Here is a 17,785-nt window from a genome sequence, read left to right as displayed (position 1 = left end):
TTGTGCCACTACCTGCAACGCATCCATTGCATCAGTCACACAACTGATTGTGACGGATGCAAAACAATGGAAGTGTGAAGATAGCCTTAGCTGTCAGTATTCAGGCCAGCACTGACCTGTTATCACTCTAGCATTGGAAATAACAGCCCCATATCGGGCTCTGCACGCCCACACACACAGGGCTCTGCATGCCCACACACACAGGGCTCTGCACACCCCCCCACGCACATCGGGCTCTGCACCTGTTGCGGGCGGAGGAGGGGACGCTGCACTCTCCCACTGCTCAGGTCTGGCTTGCTGCTGCAGCTGCTGCTCGGTGGTGGCTCGACCGGTTTGCCGGATCCCGGGGACTCGAGCGGCGCTCCTCGCCCGTGAGTGAAAAGGGGATTGATATTGGGGATTTATTGTCCGTGACGCCACCCACGGTTGTGGTGATAATGGTGACACCACCGCTGCTCTAGATGGGGATCCCGGGAGCGGTGACAGGGAGCAGCTTGGTTGTTATGTCTCCCCTCCGTGGGTAGGGGGGTTGGTTGTCCCGGGGCCCGGTGATGAGGGTAGGGATGGATGATGCAGGCGGGCTATGGGGCCTGGCGAGGTGCAGGGTCGCGGGGGCAGCGCTGTGCCGTACGGCACGGGGGTACTCACTCAGCCTGAGACGATGACACAGTTCTCGGTAAAACACACGGCTGGATGGACGGGTCCCCCAGACGGCTGCGGTGTTTTTCCCCTGACCCCAGGTTGTTAGTGTAAGTCCTTCCTTTCACCTCCGTGCACGCTCCTCCTGTGCTCCGGTTTCCAGCTGGCTCCCCGCTTCAGTACCGGTGGGCCAACGCCCAGCCCCGGCTACCTGCGGTTCCACCAACTGTCTGGTCGGCTCCCTGCAGACGGCCACTACCGTCTGCCTCACTCTCTGCACGGGGGCCTTAGGCTCCAACCTAGGCCCCTGTCTGCTTCTGTCTCCCTGCAGACCTTCTCTCGTTCTCTGCCTGGACTAGACTGGGCCTGCTTCCTGCCTCAGGCCAGCTAAACTCCTCGGTGGGCGTCTCCATCTCCTGACTCCGCCCACCTGGTGTGTCCGTCTGAGCCCGAGGAAGAAACCAGGTCTCACTGGGGATGTCTGTGTGAACTGCTGGGGGTGTGGGGGTGTGTTGTTACCTGTGGCCCCTGGCTTGTCCAGGGCGACACCCCCCCCCCCACACACACATCGGGCTCTGCACCCCCCCCCCCCACACACACACACACACACACACACACACATCAGGCTCTGCACCCCCCCCACACACACACACATCGGGCTCTGCACCCCTCCACACACACACACATCGGGCTCTGCACCCCCCCACACACACACACATTGGGCTCTGCACCCCCCCACACACACACACATCGGGCTCTGCACGCCCCCACACACACACACATCGGGCTCTGCACGCCCCCCCCCACACACACACACACACACACACATCGGGCTCTGCACCCCCCCCACACACACACACACACACATCGGGCTCTGCACCCCCCCCCACACACACACACACACATCGGGCTCTGCACCCCCCGCCACACACACACACACACACACACACACACACCGGGCTCTGCACCCCCCCCCCCACACACACACAAGCATCGGACTCTGCACACCCCCACACACATCGGGCTCTGCAACCCCCCCCCCCCCACACACACACACACACATCGGGCTCAGCACCCCCCCACACACACACACATCGGGCTCAGCACCCCCCCACACACACATCGGGCTCAGCACCCCCCACACACACATCGGGCTCAGCACCCCCCACACACACATCGGGCTCAGCACCCCCCACACACACATCGGGCTCAGCACCCCCCACACACACACATCGGGCTCAGCACCCCCCACACACACATCGGGCTCAGCACCCCCCACACACACATCGGGCTCAGCACCCCCCACACACACATCGGGCTCAGCACCCCCCACACACACATCGGGCTCAGCACCCCACACACACACACATCGGGCTCAGCACCCCACACACACACACATCGGGCTCAGCACCCCACACACACACACATCGGGCTCAGCACCCCACACACACACACATCGGGCTCAGCACCCCACACACACACACATCGGGCTCAGCACCCCACACACACACACATCGGGCTCAGCACCCCACACACACACACATCGGACTCAGCACCCCACACACACACATCGAGCTCAGCACCCCACACACACACATCGGGCTCAGCACCCCACACACACACACACACATCGGGCTCAGCACCCCACACACACACACAAATCGGGCTCAGCACCCCACACACACACACATCGGGCTCAGCACCCCACACACTCACATCGGTCTCAGCACCCCACACACACACACACACACACATCGGGCTCAGCACCCCACACACACACACACACACATCGGGCTCAGCACCCCACACACACACACACACACACACACACACATCGGGCTCAGTGTTATGGAGACGGTACCATCATTGTTGGGTCTGTGCCTAAAAGATTCACCAGACATGTATTGGATACCACGAGCTGTGAAAGCATACTGTGTGTAGGTTGCAGGCTGAGATTCAAAGGACGTGTCATGGGAGTACTTCGGGTGGTTCCATCAATACCCACACATGGGACAACTTCATCTGTGAGACAATCTGGGTCAGGTAAATCTGCAAACCTAATGACGCTTCTGGCTGCACCGGTATCCACCAAAAAGGGAATAGATTTCCCTTCTACTTCCACCTGTATGGTAGGAGGAGGACCGCTAGCTTGCTTGGGGGTATGATTGTAGAGTAGGTTAAAAGATGGTGGTGGACCCAGCTTGCCAATCTCCTATTGGAGAGGAGGGGGAGGTGGAGGAGGCACATCAGTTGGTGATTGCTGCTGTAGGTCCTTGTGCTGAGAGAATTTCCTACAATGTCTTTTGATATGCCCAGGTTTTTTACATCTATAGCAGATGATGTCAGACTTCTTACGTCCCTGATCCTCTCCAGGTGACTGTGCGAGTAACACATTTGTACGTGGTGTGGACTTTGAAACTGCTAGATTCATCTCAACACCTCTTGCTACCTGAAAGAGGGTGTCTTGGTCTTTTACTCTGTAATCAGGGGTTACTAGCTGCAGTTGTTTGCGTATGGGCTCTCGGAGACCAGAGACAAAGGATTGTACCCATGTCTGTGTATGGGCCTTCTCTCTTTAACCCCTTCACGACCTTGGACGGATCTATCCGTCCAGGATCGTGTCCCGTTAAGCCCCGCCCCCTGCCGCGGGCAGGCGGCGTGGATCGGCACACATATCAGCTGTTTTCAACAGCTGACATGTGTGCCTACTAGCCGCGGGTGGAATCGCTTCCACCCGCGGCCATTAACCCCTTAAATCTTGCTGCCAAAGTCTGGCAGCAAGATTTAAATGCGCGCGGCCATGTTTGTTACTCACCGCCGCCCCCACCGGAAGTCACGTGTGTTATCACGTGACTATCGGTGGTTGCCATCGTAGCACAGGGTCATGTGATGACGCCTGCTGCTACGATGTTTCACTTTCATTTTCCCTCGGCCGAGAGCAGAGGGTAAACCAAAGTGACTGAATCTGCTGATTACAGCGGTATAGCTGTGATCAGCAGATAGCGATCAGCAATCGGATTGCTGATCGCTATAGCCCCCTAGGGGGACTAGTAAAATAAAAAAAAAAAGTAAAAAAAAAAGTTTTAAAAAATAAAAAAAAAACAAAAAACCTAAAAGTTCAAATCACCCCCCTTTCCCCCCATTGAAAATTAAAGGGTTAAAAAATAAATAAATATACACATATTTGGTATCGCCGCGTTCAGAAATGCCCGATCTATCAAAATATAAAATCAATTAATCTGATTGGTAAACGGCGTAGTCACAAAAAAATTCCAAACGCCAAAATTACGTTTTTTGGTCGCCGCAAGTTTTACGCAAAATGCAATAACAGGCGATCAAAACGTAGCATCTGCGCAAAAATGGTACCATTATAAACGTCAGCTCGAGACGCAAAAAATAAGCCATCACTGAGCCATAGATCCTTAAAAATAAGAACGCTACGTGTTTTGGAAAATGGCGCAAAACGTGCGCCACTTTTATTGGACAAACTTGTGAATTTTTTTTAACCCCTTAGATACAAGTAAACCTATACATGTTTGGTGTCTACAAACTCACACCGACCTGAGGCATCACATAGATACCTCAGTTTTACCATATAGTGAACACAGTGAATAAAATATCCCAAAAACTATTGTATGATCACACTTTTTTTGCAATTTTTCCGCACTTGGAATTTTTTTGCCGTTTTCCAGTACACTATATGGTAAAACTTATGGTTTCATTTAAAAGTACAACTCGTCCCACAAAAAACAAGCCCTCATATGGCAAGATTGATGGAAAAATAAAAATGTTACGCCTCTCAGAAGAAGGGGAGCAAAAAACAAAAACGCAAAAACGGAAAGTGCCCGGGGGCTGAAGGGGTTAAAGGGAAGGTATCGTCAAAAAAAAAAATAATAATAACTGAAAAAAATGTAAAGTAATAATGTTTAAATGTTTTGTTTAAATATTATTTTTTTTTTTTAATTGTGCAAAATATAAAAAAAAAATTAAAAAGTTTGATATTTTCACTTGATAAAAACACTAGGGGGAGCAGCTTCTGAAATCCTACTGAATTTCCACTGTATAAAAAGCTCAGATTACAGCCTGCTGTAAAGTGGGCGGAGTCTGCTCTCCTGTGTGGGATGGCGCCTCCCCCCTCCTAATCTGAGTGTTTACAACAGATAACAGAGAATGACATGTAAGGACACAGTGCACAGCTATTTTCATGGTGACCAGAAATGCCTAAAGTGTCACCAAGGACAGCAGGAGTATCACACAGGAGAGGATTAGATACACGGCTCAGCAGACAGTATCACACAGGAAAGGATTAGATACACAGCTCAGCAGACAGTATCACACAGGAGAGGATTAGATACACGGCTCAGCAGACAGTATCACAGAGGATAGGATTAGATACACAGCTCAGCAGACAGTATCACACAGGATAGGATTAGATACACAGCTCAGCAGACAGTATCACACAGGAGAGGATTAGATACACGGCTCAGCAGACAGCATCACCCAGGACAGGATTAGATACACGGCTCTGCAAACAGTATCACAGAGGATAGGATTAGATACACAGCTCAGCAGACAGTATCACACAGGATAGGATTAGATACACAGCTCAGCAGACAGTATCACACAGGAGAGGATTAGATACATGGCTCAGCAGACAGTATCACACAGGAGAGGATTAGATACACAGCTCAGCAGACAGTATCACACAGGAGAGGATTAGATACACAGCTCAGCAGACAGCATCACCCAGGACAGGATTAGATACACGGCTCAGCAGAAAGTATCACAGAGGATAGGATTAGATACACAGCTCAGCAGACAGTATGACACAGGATAGGATTAGATACACAGCTCAGCAGACAGTATCACACAGGAGAGGATTAGATACACAGCTCAGCAGACAGTATCACACAGGAGAGGATTAGATACACAGCCCTGCAGATAGTATCACACAGGATAGGATTAGATACACAACCCTGCAGACATTATCACCGGTACACACACAGGTACTCACATGCAGTGGCACGCACGTGCACACACACATACCAATCACCCCTGATGGGGACCTTGTGCCACACACACACACACACACACACACACCTTTCACATCATTCCTCCCTGTGACCTCCGGTGGGCGCTCCAGGCAGCTGTGCTGCATGCCATCCTCCCCTGCGTCCGGCCGACATTTCACATATCCGATCGCATACACTCACACATACTCACGATATCGCACATACCTGTACAATCGCACGCACACACTCACAACATCCGGAGATATCACATGCCTCCCATGTGATCCTCTCGCAGGTCCTGGAAGCTCACGGCACAGCATCGCAAGCGCCAACACACACTCACAATCACCCCTGATGGGGACCTTGTGACACACACACACCAGCGGCGGGCAGAGCCGGGTGAGCTGCGGCAGCGGGCAGAGCGGGGACTTGGGAGAACGGAGGGAGGGGGGTGTCATTGGAGACGGTAACGAGGGGAGGAAGGCGGCCCGTACTCACACATTTCGGCGGGTGACAGGGGTAAAGTGGAGCAAACAGCACACGCTGTGAGCTCCACAATGATGGCGCTGGTCTCCTCCCTCTATTCTGTTCTGGACAGCCCAGGGGGCGCGTCCACGTCACAGCAGACACCCACTGTAACGTATGGCATGGGGTCGGAGCCCGACTATCAGAGTCTATGCACAGGGGCTGCCATAAAAGGAAGGAGTTACTGTCGTTACACACAAGGCAAATCCAGCATGGCAGCCCCCAGTGCCTCCAGTAAAATAAGAATTACATAAAAACTAAATAAGCTGCGATTTTCATTTTGTATTAGAAATACTTGATTTCATAATCACTATTTTTAATACAAAAATAAAAAAACGCGATACCTTCCCTTTAACTACCCCCCTGGATCAGGATGAAGTGTCGCAAGTGTTCGGTCTTTTCTGTGTATCTGAAGATGTGAAGCCTACCTCTGACACCTGGCTATCACAGGTCCCTGATATACTCTGGTCACAAGGTCCAGAAGATGTTGGAAGACTGCCAGTCCTGCCAGTGGAGGTGAAGCTTAAACCAGGAGCCTTACTCCCCCGCAAGTCACAATACCCAGTCTCAATTCAACAGTCTGCTGCTATCTCTCATCAGTTAGAATGCTATCTCAAGAATGGAACAATCATACCAACAAATCTCCCTGCAACACACTGTTGTTTCCAGTAAAAAAGAAAACAAGAAAGGGAGAACCAGCCACCTACAGAATGGTCCAAGACTTGCGAGCAGTTAATGAAGCCACAGTACTGGACACTCCAATAGTGCCTAACCCACATACTCTGCTGGCAGGCATCCCATCTACTGCCTCCTGTTTCACCGTAGTGGATCTAGCTAATGCTTTCTTCAGTGTCCCATTAAGTGCAGATTGTCAACATCTTTTTGCTTTTACCCATGAGGGCCAGCAGTATACATGGACAGTGATGCCCCAAGGGGCCCAGAACAGCCCATCCATGTTCAGCCAAGCAATGACTGATGTATTAGAACCATGGAGGATCACTCACCCCAATGTAGTCCTGCTTCAATATGTCGATGATCTTCTCCTCTGCTGTGATTCCCTGGAGGAAGCCCAAGAAAACTCAATCTCACTACTACAATTCCTTGCACTGAATGGATGTAAAGCTTCCAAAAACAAACTCCAGATCTGCCAGGAAAAAGTCGTGTTCTTGGGACACTGCATCTCGCATCAAGCTAAGCATCTAACGGCAGACAGGAAGTCAGCCGTTGAGCAAATACCACTTCCCCAAAATCACACTCAACTGCAATCCTACCTAGGGATGACGTCATATTGTCGACCGTGGATAATGGATGCCTCTCTGATGATGGAGCCTTTATATGAATGCTTGAAGAATCAGCCATTCAGTTTAACAAAGGAGGCTATACATGCATTCTACAAGGTGAAAAATATCATATCTTCCTCTCCAGCCCTGGGTTTGCCGGACTATCAAAAACCATTCTGCCTGTTCGTCATGGAGAAAGCAGGACATGCAACGGGGGTTTTGACCCATTCCCATGGAGGAAGACAGCGGCCCATTGGATACTACTCAGCCAGACTGGATCCTGTCGCCCGAGGAGCACCATCCTGCATGAGAGCTGTGTTTGCAACCCACCTACTGTTGGACAAGACCTCTGACATCGTTTTAGGTCACCAGTTGAACATCAAGACTCTGCATGACATTACTGCCATCCCGGCACAGACTCAGCCGAAACATCTCTCTTCCGCTCGTCACTTGCGGCTACAGTGCTCCCTACTGCTTCCTGACAACGTCACCATCTCCCGGTGTGCGGTCCTTAACCCTACTACTCTCCTCCCTCTCCCATTGGGGGGGGGGGGGGGGGGAGTGTCCCACCTCTGACACCTTGGTGGAAGAGGTAGTCGACTCAGGCATAGCACAGCGTGATTGCCTTGCTCTCATGAGGCAGGAAATCTCTGGATTCGATACCGTGAAAGATACACCCTTAGAAGACCCTGACTTAACCCTCTTTGTGAATGGATCGAGATATGCAGATAAAGAGGGGCAGTTTCGCACGGGTATAGCGGTGGTAACAGAAGATGCTGTGATGATGACACAGGCGCTACCCGCATCCTTGTCTGCTCAAGAAGCTGAGATACGCGCTCTCACTGAAGTCTGCAAGATGGCGGCGGGAAAAAAGGTGAACATTTACTCTGAATCCCGCTATGCATGGGGAATCGCTCACGATTATGGACCAATATGGAAGGCGAGAGACTTCATCACCACAAATGGAACACCTGTACGCCACCACAAGGCCGTTAAAGAACTGATGGAGTCTTTGCTATTGCCAGATACAGTCGCAGTGATCAAGGTCAAGGCCCACACTGGGGGAACTTCAAAGGAAGCACTGGGAAATGCCCTCGCTGACAGAACAGCCAAAGAAGCAGCACTGCAAGCACTCGTCACTGAAGTGACCAAGTTGTGCTCCCTAACCAATCCTGAAGAACAAGAAGAGGGGAAAGATGGAAAGTCTTGGGAAGACATGGTCCGTATTCTTCAGAGGCAGGCCTCGAAAGAAGAGAAAGAAAAATGGATCCTAGATGGAGCAGTACAGAATGAGAAACATCTGATACTGGAAAAAGGGAAACCATGCCTTCCGCGTGCTCTCTACCCGATGGTGGCCAGATGGGCCCATGGGATTACACATCAGTCAAAGATGAAGATGCACAATCTTGTGAGAGAATACTATCATGCACCTGGATTTTCCACTGCAGCAGCAAACTACACGAAAGGATGTCTGGTCTGCACCCGATGCAACCCTGGGAAAACGGAGAAGACGCCTCAGAAGTGTACACCCAAGCCTTTGTACCCCTTCCAGCGCATACAGATAGATCACATCCAGATGCCTCACTCAGGAGGATTTGAATAAGTCTTGGTGGTGATAGATATCTTTTCCGGATGGCTAGAAGCGTTTCCTGTCAAGAACCAATCCGCGAAAACAACGATGAAGAAACTTCTCACGGAGATAGTGTGCAGATATGGACTCCCGGAGACCATAGAAAGTGACTAGGGGCCTGCTTTTACTGCTAACTTGACCAAAGAGATATGGCAGGCCTTGGGTACTGAATTGGCTCTACACACCCCGTATCACCCTCAGAGTAGTGGGAAAGTTGAGAGGTTAAATGGGACACTGAAAGCAAAAATGCTTAAGGCAGCGCAGGAGACAGGGAAGCCATGGCATGAGAGTCTTCCCTTTGCATTGTTCAGCATCAGACACACCCCAACCGGAGCCCACAAGTTGAGCCCCTATGAGATCTTGTTTGGTAGCGCACCCAGATTAGGGTTGTACTTTCCACAACAGCTATCCTTGCAGTACGATACTCTGACTAAGTTTGTTGTTGACCTGATTCAGGTCCGTAATTGATCCTGGATATCTGGCCGGATGGCGGTCCCCATATAAGTCTATGGGGACCAGAGTCCTGTGCTATAAAATGGTGGTAGAAGGGATAGTGGGATTGGAGCAGACACATTATACTGTGTTTCCGCGCGGCAATAACCTCATTAACGTCATACACATTCACTGTTTCTCCGCCCACTGCCAGTCCCCACGTCTCTGATTGGTTGCAGTCAGACGCGCCCCCAGCCTGTGTAACAGTGTGTCTGACTGCAATATATAAAAATAAATAAAAAAAAATTAGTGTAGCATCAACCCATATTATGAAACCCAGTACAGATAAAGTATACAGCTACAGGCTGCAGCCCCCAGCCGTACCCCTACATTGACTGTGAATAAAAAAAAAAAAAAAAAAAAAAAGAAGAACCGCATGCAGCTTTTTTAAAATTATATCATTTAAAAAAAATATGCTTGCACCCCCCCCATTTTGATACCCGGCCATGATAAAGCTCGCAGCTGGAAGCTGGTGTTTTCAGGCTGGGGAGACTCATGGTTATTGGGGCCCTTCGGCCTAAATATAGCCTGTAGCCGCCTGGAATTGCTGGATCCATTAGATGCGCCAGTCCTGCCACTTTACCCAGGTCATCCCGATTGCCCTGGTGTGGTGACAATCAAGGTAATCAGGGGTTAATGGCAGCCCAGAGCTGCCACTAAGGCCTGGATTAGTAATGGGGAGGTGTTTTTGAGACCCCTCATTAGTAATATGTAGGTGAAAAAAAATAAACAAACACCAAAAAAATCCTTTATCTGAAATAAAATACAAAAAAATCACCCCTTTATTAACCCCCAAAACACCCAGGACCAACGTAATCCACACAAGGTCCCACGACGATTGCAGCTCTGCTACATCTGAAATCACAACGTGTGGCCATAGAACATGGCTTCAGGCTGGAGTCACACTTGCGTATGACTCGCACGAGTGCAATATGAGAAAATCTCGCATTGGCCTCAAAACAAAGTTAATCAATGAGGCAGCTCCAATGGGACTGAGGAAAAAAAATAAATAAATTACAGAATGCTGCGATTGCACAGATATCTCGCGCCAGACTCGCCAATGCAAATCTGTGGGTGCAAGAAAAAAAACAATGTCACACGGACCATCCTAGTGACATCCGTTTTTATGGATACAATTCTATCATGTAGCAGAAAACACTGCCCTGTGCGCACTAGAAAATGGAATATTCTTAATCAAATTCCGCAACTTCTGAAAGATTACCGCACCTGCGGGAAAAAAACGCAGCAAACCGCACTTGAAAACCGCATGCGGTTTTACCACGGTTTGGTTGCGGCATTGCCGTGAATTTTCTGCAGGTTGTTCCCTGCGGTTTTTAACCATTATCTATGGCAAAAACTGCAGGTACCTGCGGAAAAGGAGTGACATGCACATTCTTTTTGCTGCAGAAATTCTGCAGAAGAACCTGAAGGGGAAAAAACCGCAGTGTGCGCACATCTTTTTTACCATAGGTTTTACTGGGAAATGACTGCAGAAAGGTTATGAACATTTTCTGCAGCAATTCATGCAGCAAAAACCGCAGCAAAAACCGCAGCGTGTGCACAAGGCCTTAATGCTCCTGTAAAAGGTCCTGTAAATGACTAAAAGCTGCTGAGAAAAAAAAAAACAGATTGTACAGGGACAGCACAAGGATGACAAGTGACAAACAATCGTCCTAATCTAAGGCATGAGAATTGGACGCAATCATACGCAAGTGTGACTCCAGCCTCAGGCAGAGAATGACTGAGCTGTGATGACATCACTCAGGTTACAGCTCCCACAATCCTCCACCGGTGATTGCAGGTAACCTCATTGACCCGAGTGACCTGGCAGAAAACCACAGTCAGCAATAAAATATAAAGAGGCTCCGAACAGGCCCGAAATCCAAGAGATGCTCCATAACTTCTACAGCTACAAGTCTAACCCAGAAGGAGCGAGTTAAGCTGCAAAAGACCTCATCAAAATATTCTACACCATGGCCAAATTGTCCAACCTTACACAAGTCAACTACAAGAGACCAAAAGAAGAGCAGATCAATGGTTGGTTTGACAGAGAATGTAAAGCCATACGAAAGACCCTGAGAACAGCCTCAAACAATAAACACAGAGACCCCAAACACCCGGGCCTGAGGGAAGCCTATGACACCATACAAAGGCAGCACAAACCCATCCTCAGGAGGAAGAAGCAGAGCTACATCTCTACCAAACCTAGCGAACTCCAAGACGCCCTCCAAGACAACTCCTTCTGCGAACTATGGAGTCACATAGACACAAAGAGCAAGAATAACAACATCCATATCCAAAATGGCAACATCTCGCTCCAGTGCTTCAGAGACCTCTACAAAGACATCCCAAAAGAAGGACTAAGCCAAGAACAGGAAAACAGAACATCAAAACTAAAGGCGATGGAGGAGAAAGTAAAAAAAATTCCTAAAACCCTCTGGATACACCAATTACATTAGAGAAAGTTGCAGAGAATCTCTTCCATAAAGTATAAAAAAGCCAGGGGTCCGGATGGATCCCCCCAGAGATGCTAAAATAAAGCCCACCGGAAATACAAGCTGGAATGGTTAAACTGTTTAATATTGTGCTGAGTGCCGGCTTCTTCCCTCGTACCTGGAAGCAAGGGCCCATCACACCCATCCACAAGAGCAGGGACAGGTATGACCCTGCCAACTACAGAGGAAGACGTGTCAGCAGGAACCTGGGAAAACTGTTCACCAGCCTCCTGAACAAGAGGATCCTCAGTTTCTTCACTGAGCACAATATCCTCAGCAAGAGCCAACCAGGGTTCCTGCCAAACCACCGCACCACGGACCACATCTACACCCTGCACATTCTCATTCAGAACCACATCCACAAAACAAAGTACGTGAAGATATACGCATGTTTTGTGGACTTTAAAAAGGCTTTTGACTCTGTGTGGCACCCGGGCTTGCTCTTGAAATTTCTGGAGAGCGGAATAGTAGGAAAGTCCTACGATGTCATCAAAAGCTCCTAAACCGAGAACCTCTGCAGTGTGAATGTGAACGATACAAGAATGGCTTATTTCCAGCAGAGCCGAGGAGTCAGACAGGGCTACAGGCTAAAGGCCACTTTACACGCTACGACATCGCTAAAGCAATGTCGTTGGGGTCACGGACTTTGTGACGCACATCCGGCCGCATTAGCGATGTTGTTGCGTGTGACACTTATTAGTGATTTTGAATCGTCGCAAAAACGTTCAAAATCACTAATCTCGATTATCGTTGCTGCTGCCACTACGATATAGTTCGTCATTCCTGACGCTATATGTGACACCGCAGGAACGAGGAACCTCACCTTACCTGCGTCCCGGCCGCAATGAGGAAGGAAGGAGGTGGGCGGGATGTTATGTCCCGCTCATCTCCGCCCCTCCACTTCTATTGGGCGGCCGCTTAGTGACGTCGCTGTGACGCCGAATGAACCGGACCCTTAGAAAGGAGGAGGTTCGCCGGTCACAGCGACGTCGCTAGGCAGGTAAGTAGTGTGACGGGTCCGCGCGATTTTGTGCACCACGGGCAGCGGTTTGCCCGTGATGCAGAAACGATGGGCGCGGGTGCGCACGCTAGCGATATCGGTCACGATATCACAGCGTGTAGAGCGGCCTTAAGTCTAATGTGGGCTTCACACGGTACGATATATCGTGCGATTGCACGAGCAATTGTATCCGCCCCCGTCGTTTTTGCGTCACGGGCAATTAGTTGCCCGTGGCGCACAAAGTCGTTAAACCGCCGCCACACGTACTTACCTGCTGAGTGACCTCGCTTTGGGCGGCGAACATCCACTTCCTGAAGAGGGAGGGACGTCCGGCGTCACAGTGACGTCACACAGCGCCCGGCCGATAGAAGCAGAGGGGTGGAGATAAGCGGGACGTAAACATCCCGCCCACCTTATTCCTTCCTCATTGCCGGCGGGAGCCGCGGGACGTAGGTAAGCTGTGTTCATCGTTCCCGGGGTGTCACACGGAGCGATGTGTGCTACCCAGGGGAGGATGAACATCCGGCGCTAAGTAGAATAAACGATTTTTTAAAAACGAGCGACTTGTTTACAGACGCTCATAGGTGTCACACGGGACGACGTTGCAAACGATGCCGGATGTGCGTCAAGAAAACAGTGACCCAGACGATAGATCGCATGATAGATCGTCCCGTGTGACGCCCGCATAACTCTCTTTAATATCTCCAGCAATAAGCGGCCACTGCTCTGGAATGTTCCACAGCTTCAGGTCTTACCCTCCATGATGCCCAGGTGAAATTCTTGCTCTATGCAGATGACCTCCTGCTGCTGACACCAACTGAGAAAGGCCTCCAAGACAACCTACAAATCTTGGAGAAATTCAGCTCTACGTGTGCGCCACTGATCAACCTAAAAGGAGGCCAACATCATAGAGTTCCAGAAGAGAAAAATGAAGTTTGGACCAGCACCTTCATTTATCTTAGGCCTCCTTCACACGTCCGTGTCTCCGGTACGAGTTTGATCCGTTTCCTCACGTGCTGGAGACACGGACACACGTAGACCCTTTAAAATCAATGGGTCTGCACTCATGTGAGTGTTTTGCCATGGACCGTGTGGAGCATACATGTGCCCGTGTGCTCCACACGTAGACATGTCAGTTTTTCTCCGGCATCATGGGTGTCACACGGACCGCGCGGATGTGATCCATCTGACACGCACCAGAGAAAACACACGTGTCTGTGAATTAAAAGGGATTTCTACACTCACCTTCTCCAGCGCTGCTGTCTCTGCTGGCACTTGCTTCCGACCCCCACTCATTATGCTCATCGCATATTCACTGCATTTCGGGTCGGAAGCAGCAGCAGCAGGGAGTCGGCAGAGCCGGAGACCATAGATCAGCACCACGGACAGCAGGGACAGGGACAGGTGAGCAGAAAGTTCCTGTTCTCCGTGTGTTATCGCAGATAGCACACGGAGAACACACGTGTGCCATAAACACGGCACACGGAGGGTTATACGCACCTTTAACACGTCTGTGAAAAAAAGTGTGATTTTGACGGACGTGTGAAAGAGACCTTAAACAACTGCGCTCACACAGGAAAGGACAAATACACATACCTGGGCCTGGAAATTCACCAGTCAGGGACGTACAAATGAGCAATAGAGATTGCTATGCCATCCGAAGGAAACCATCATCTGAAGCCTCCAGTGAGGGTCTGGCTAAAAATCTTCAATTCCATCATCATCCCAATCCTCCTGTACAGCAGTGAAGTCTGGGGCCCTCACACTTACCCAGATTGATCAAGGTGGGATTCCAGCCCAACAGAAATATTCCACCTGGAATTTAGCGCCTTCTCCAGGTCCATCAAAGCACCTCCAACAGCGCCTGTCAGGCCGAGCTGGGCAGATTCCCTCTACACCTAGCAGCTCTGAAGAGGGCACTGTCATGTCAGTCTCACCTACAGAATAAGGCTATGTGTCCACGGTAGAATGTACCTGCGGATTTTTCTGCATGAAAATCCGCGACTTGCGGATTTTGATGCGGATTTTTTTTTTTTTTTTTTCCCCATTCTATACCCAAAATCCGCACCAAATCTGCAACAAACAATTGACATGCTGCAGATTTTTCAGGAACAAAATCCGCGGCAAATCCGCAGCGGAAAAATCCGCAGCATGGACACAGCATTTCCAAAATGCCATTGAAATGGCTTGGAAGTGCCGCTGCTGCAGATTTTCGGGAAATCCGCGGCAAAATCCGCGGTAAACCCGCAGCGTGGGCACATAGCCTAACAATCCACACTCCCATCACCATAAAGCCCTGATACATATAGGTGGTCCAGATGAACCAGGACCCCTGGCACAGCTCTCCCAAACCCAACAGGACAAAATGACCAATCACAGCAGCCTGACAAAAGCCAGAATCAGGAAGATGGTAGACGAGGGCCAGGAGAGGTGTCAGTGACTGGAGGACCGATATCTACACCTCACAGAAACTGACCACGTACCAGAGACTACAGACTGACCCCATATCTGGAGAAACCCCCAGACCCCAGAGACCGCAGGACTATGAGCCAATATAGACTCAGTGCCCACAGTCTAGCCATCAATTCCCACACAAGCAGAGCTACAAGCCCAGGGAGGACAGACTGTGCCAACACTGACCTGGAGGCCAAGGAAGGATGAAACCCACCTCCTGCTACACTGCACCAAACACTCAGCAGTGAGGGACACTCAGCAGTGAGGGACACTCAGCAGTGAGGGACACTCAGCAGTGAGGGACACTCAGCAGTGAGGGACACTCAGCAGAGAGGGACACTCAGCAGAGAGGGACACTCAGCAGAGAGGGACACTCAGCAGTCAGGGACACTCAGCAGTGAGGGACACTCAGCAGTGAGGGACACTCAGCAGTGAGGGACACTCAGCAGTGAGGGACACTCAGCAGTCAGGGACACTCAGCAGTCAGGGACACTCAGCAGTGAGGGACACTCAGCAGTGAGGGACACTCAGCAGTGAGGGACGCTCAGCAGTGAGGGACACTCAGCAGTGAGGGACACTCAGCAGTGAGGGACACTCAGCAGTGAGGGACACTCAGCAGTGAGGGACACTCAGCAGTGAGGGACACTCAGCAGTGAGGGATTTCAGCTCCATGAAGGAGGAAGAGAAATAAAATATGATAAGCCATGGACTTCTATACCCCATCCATCCTTCCTACAGTCCCCACCCCCGATGTGTCCCCATGAAGCAGCATCGCCCAGTGTAAGCCCCCCAATATGCAGCATCATCCAGTGTAGCCCCCCCAATATGCAGCATCGCCCCCTGCCCTGTGTAGCCCCCCAATATGCAGCATCGCCCCCTGCCCTGTGTAGCCCCCCATATCCCCCTTCCTTATGGAAGCCTCCACAGCCCTGTGCTGCAGCTTCAGCCCCTTCCCTGTGATATATACACGAGCTGCAGCCCCCAGTAGTGACAGGAGACACTTTTATTTCTTACCCCAAAATCCAGTGTGACCTCAGCTCTATAACTAATGAGGAAAAGCTGAATCTTCCCCCCCTCAGGGTCAGGATCCGTCCGCTCTGCACAGGGGAGATGCTAGAATGTACGGGCTCCTGACAGGTATGACGTCACTGGTCATGTGATGGGGCGTGGTCACAATGCAGCCTGATGTTTCCAGCCCGAACTTTCCAGACAGAAAAGCAATGTTTAGTCTAAGGCTATGTGTCCACGGGAGAAAGTACCTGCGGATTTTTCTGCATCAAAATCCGCAGCTTTCCCCCGAAATCCGCACCTTAGCATAGGTGCGGATTTGACGCGGATTTCGTTACGGATTTTGATGCGGATTTTGTCCATTGTACTCTATTGTGTTTCTGAATAAAGCTTAGTCTGTTTTGAAGGAAAAAAAAGGCTCTTTATGTCATTTCCTGTCCCAACCCTCCTTTCTTCTCCCATTTTGTAATAAAGGGGCAGAAATGTTTAAAGGGAACCTGTCGCCACTTTTTTTTGTAAAAAGCTGCGGCCAACACCACTGTGCTCTTGTGGCGCCCCTGAGGCTTCCGTCGCCACAGGTCATTGCACCCCATCTGCGGTGTGATGCCCCATTCTGGGGGAGGAAGAGAGTGAACTCCGGTCCCATGGTAAATTCACACTACACCTATTGCTAGGGACACACAGGACCAGGGAAAGTGGCAGGCAACCCTCCCATGCTGCATGCTGAGAGGGGCTGTAAGACCCATCCCTGCTCCCATAGGTTACAGCTTAGCAACTGGGGAGGTGGGAGGAGCCACAGGAAGCAGACACAGATAGGAAAGGTCAAGTTTAGTCAGTTCGCTCAGGGAGTGGGAGAGTGAGGAGTGAGCATGTAGAAAGAGAAGAAAAGAACGGGTTGCAGGGCCGCGGGTAGTCCTGTAAGGTACCACGAGCAGTCCTTGTTGGGTACCGATGCCGAGGGCCCAGAGGCGCTACGGGTAGCTGCAGGCTGCGGTGGCCTGTTCCACAGTGACAACGGTGGAGTGATATGCTGCGACGGGGGACGGTCCCTAGAGACTGGAGGAGCGAAAAGACAGTCTCCAGACAGTAAAAACCGAGGCCCGGGGAATTGCAAGCTCCCAGGGCCAGAGCCCAGAGCAGATCTTCAGAAAAGGGGTAATCAGCCGACAGGTGACCCCCCAGCCTGGAGGCTGTAATGGAGGCCAAGCCAAGTCCATCTAACTAAGGCAGGGCTAGTGAAGACAGCAGAG

The 17,785-nt window shown here is 50.7% G+C and overlaps 1 protein-coding gene across 1 annotated transcript in view; it reads right to left on the bottom strand.

Moving 5' to 3' along the window:
• The window catches only part of LOC142288551 (uncharacterized), a 109,372-nt gene extending 92,720 nt beyond the window's left edge, over positions 1-16,652 (bottom strand). Inside the window, exon 1 of the mRNA XM_075333520.1 lies at positions 16,542-16,652. The gene's annotated coding sequence lies outside the window, so the exon portion shown is untranslated. The remainder of the gene's footprint in view (positions 1-16,541) is intronic.
• Positions 16,653-17,785: the final 1,133 nt, after the last annotated feature.

Source organism: Anomaloglossus baeobatrachus, unplaced genomic scaffold, assembly GCF_048569485.1.
Source record: "Anomaloglossus baeobatrachus isolate aAnoBae1 unplaced genomic scaffold, aAnoBae1.hap1 Scaffold_84, whole genome shotgun sequence".
NCBI classification, from domain to species: Eukaryota; Metazoa; Chordata; class Amphibia; order Anura; family Aromobatidae; genus Anomaloglossus; species Anomaloglossus baeobatrachus.
The sequence above is the reverse complement of the archived record's forward strand: the minus strand, read 5'-3'. Positions and strand labels throughout refer to the sequence as shown.